Raw genomic sequence first — 3,756 nt, 5'->3', positions numbered from 1 at the left:
GCTCATTGGCTGCAGCTGCCATTTCAACTCCCTGTTTTTTTTTCATGTCTTGCTTTTTTATTTATAATAAAATAAATATTACAACAAATTTTAGTACTTTATCACACTGAATATAAAGTGCAAGAAGTCACAAAGTCACTTGTCATTTAAAAAAATAAATAAATAAGGCCAGACAACAGATGATGCTGAATTATTTAAATACCTACATAGTTAAATACAAATTAAATAAGTATAAGAATTAAATAGTGCATTCAATATTTTGAAATGTTTAAATTTAATAATTTAACTACATATTTTAAGTTTTATCCAACAAAGACTTGTTGCTGCTGTAGTTTTGTTAGTCTGAATTTAGTCTCAATCACTTAATGCACAGCTCTATTTTGATGTCGGCTGGTCAGGTGATTCATTCCGTTGCCACTGTCAATCATAGCAATGACTCGCGGCATGATTTAACTGATTCACTCGCGTAAATTTAACATTCGTGTTTGTCATTCCTGAAGCGGTATATGTTTACATTTGGTTCTCTTAGACAAACAAAACTTTTCTCCAAATTGTGAATGGATTATGTAGAGAAACCGAGCAAAGGGCGCTCCCTTAAGGCACAGTACAGTTAACCGGAAATGACTGAGCTGGCTTATCTAAAACCAGGAAGTAATCGTGCATATGGTCAATTGCTACACAAAACTAACCGTGTTTCGAGGGGTCCCCCGGTAAAAATAGCGTTCTGGGGGCTAAAATACACGTTATTGGGGTCGCTTCAACCCGCGAACATGAAAAACAACCCGCAGCAACAGTGATAAAGTAGCCCAATTCCACGGGAAAACCGCAGACTTCGCAACACTGTGACGGATACAACGGACACGAGCGCTGTCATGGCGCGACCACAACAGCTTGGAGTTGTCTAATTTGGCACGGTCTCCCTGCTGCACTAATAGTAGTAAGCCATTCCTCTGTGTATACATCATAGGCGCGGGAAGTGGGGGTGCTGCAGCATATTTTTTTCCCCATTTTTTTTTTCTGTGGGCAACTGTTTAACTGTTGGGAATTAAAAAAAATCATTGGCAAAGGCTATTACACTAACTCCATCCACCAACGTGTGATTGGGCTAGCCAAGATTACAAAAGAAGGTCACCAGTGGAGCAGTTGGTAAAACGCATGTTATCCACCTTTTGACGCGATCGACCAGGGTTCGAATCTGCCTTTTGGCGAACTTTTTTTCTCACTTTTCAAATTTCAAATCACATCAGAAAAGCATTTATTTTTTAATAAAAATGAAGGAAATAATCTTTTTGATTATTCATATATTTAACATTTATTTAATATTTAACAAGATTATTCAATCTTGTTGAAAAAGTATCGGGTAGGGTTAGGGTAGGTGTAGGGAGGGCTTTTGTCCCAATAAGGTGGCATCCATTTACTAATTTGAATTAAAATTTAGACCCAATAAGTTATTATTGCATGCTGTTTTATAATGTATTACAATGCTGAGGTGCAGATAATTGCCACTATTGGCAATAAGTAATTAGCAGAATATCCTGCTATTTTAATATAGTATAAATAGCTATTTGCACTTAGTGTAAATAGCATATCACAAAACAAATACTGCTATTTTCACTTAGTGTAAATAGCATATATCGCTAAGAAAATATGCTAATTTTATGTTTATTGTCCCCCCCCCACTGTTAGACAAAATTTACACCCGTTTGGAAGTTATTCAGAGGCATTTGCCAGGGCATATCATGCAGTGCAGAAAATGTGAACTCCATGGCAGAAAGTGTTGAAACGTTGATGTTTTCCATAGTTAAACGAAAATTTCATCAAAACATTTCATCATTCAAACCTGTATGCATTTCTTTCTTTTGCATAACACAAAAGAAGATATTTTAAAGATTGTTGGGAACCAGACAAGATTGGAAACCATTCACTTCTAGTGTGGGAAAAAAAAAACTGACACATTTCTTTAAATAAATCTGTGGAACATTAAAAAAGAAGAAAGATGTGTACATGTTTACTCAAGAAATGTCACCTGACACTCAGGAAGAAGTGACAAGCCAGACACTTTGCAAATAAAATATTCTGCAGTAGACATTTTTATGTGGAAAATAATGTGTTTTTTGAACCTTAAACCGCATAAACACATTTCATTACACCAAATACACAAAATAATGTTCTTTTTAGCAACATCACATGACCCCTTTAATGCATTTGTAACTGCAGGTTAAATGCATTCATGTCCTGCATTAAACGGTGTGTAAATGCATCTAAATGCCACTTCTAATGCAGCTTCTGTGTTTTTTCTACATTGCAAAGATTAATTTTGTCGATACTGATTTCATTTGCTTGGTAACAGCCCAAGTGACTCATTATTCTAATTGACTGATTCAATTTAAGAATTTGACTGAAAAGATGATGCACACTTTTAGAAAAAAATGGCTTTATGAAGGTAAAAATCAATTTAACCTTATTGGAAAAGATTAATTTCTATCACTGCTGTGAACTAATCACCACAGAGAATATGCAGAATATAAAAAACCTTTAGGAGTCAGCTGTCCACGGTAGTCCTTAAAATACCAGCACAATAACACTCTCTGCAAAATATCGTCATCGATAAAATCCCAGAAAATATTGAGATATATTTTTGTCAACATCGCACACCCCTAATATATTTAATGTTTTGTTTAGAAAAATGTTTAAATAAATATGAGAAGTGCCCTTTTTTCTACTTGAGCCCCTGCCCCTAAAAATGTCTGTGCAGGTCCCTGGCCATGCTAATATTCAGTACAACAGCACTCAGGAGTGTGACTTTCCTTGAATAAACAAAGCCAATACAGCTGAAACGTTGTGACATGATGTGTAAAGCCTAATGGTGTGAAATAAATTATAAATACAAGACTAACCCGTATAAATACAAGACTAACCCGAAGTGTTTCTGCATCCAAGGGCAAAATCATGACCTACATTTTATTTAAAGGAAAACCAGAGCCAAACTAGCCATGCAGCTAACACACCTTCTCTTTATATAAGACACAGCTAAAGCTAACCAGCTAGTAGGAAGGTGTTGTATGCAAAACGACTTAACGTTACTGCTCAAAGATAAATGGCAGCGGGTGAGAATTATGAAAACATTTGCATAATCACAAAATCACAGTCTTAACTATTCCTACAGCCAGGCGCGGTCTGATAGGAGTGATCGAGCCTTACAAAGCGACGCAAACCCCACCACGATGTTTCAAAGCACTAACAAGCCGAGAAGGAGACAGGGAAGCCGCGCAGACCCAAAACAGCACCGTTTGACTCGCATTTCCAGGAAATGCTTTGTTTCCTACCTCCGGTTCCGTCCGAGTTTTCGTTTAAACTGCCTGAAGAATCATGATGACTGCCCACACAGCCACCCATGGATGTTTTCATGCGCCTCTTCCCCCGCGGACCCGCTCTTTTTCGGTTCCCCCCCGTCTTTTCTATGCTGGGATATAGATTGACAGGGCGCGGGCATCAGCTGGAGAGAGGCGGAGTGGGCATATGCACATACGGCTGTGACTCAAACCCTATAGACCAATTACCGGTTTGTAAACATTCAGGATGCGCGCGCATCATGGTTGCAGAAAACCCGGGAGAGATAGCCTTTACAGCTATAGAATTTCACGGATACGGTACAAAATAGTTAGGTTTAAAAATATTATAAATTATATTGATTAGATGTCATTTTCAAAATGTTCTACGCATATTACAAGAGCTTGTCAGCCAGCGATAAGCACT

This window comes from Sinocyclocheilus anshuiensis, unplaced genomic scaffold, assembly GCF_001515605.1.
Source record: "Sinocyclocheilus anshuiensis isolate Anshui unplaced genomic scaffold, SAMN03320099.WGS_v1.1 scaffold2330, whole genome shotgun sequence".
NCBI lineage: Eukaryota > Metazoa > Chordata > Actinopteri > Cypriniformes > Cyprinidae > Sinocyclocheilus > Sinocyclocheilus anshuiensis.
The sequence above is the reverse complement of the archived record's forward strand: the minus strand, read 5'-3'. Positions refer to the sequence as shown.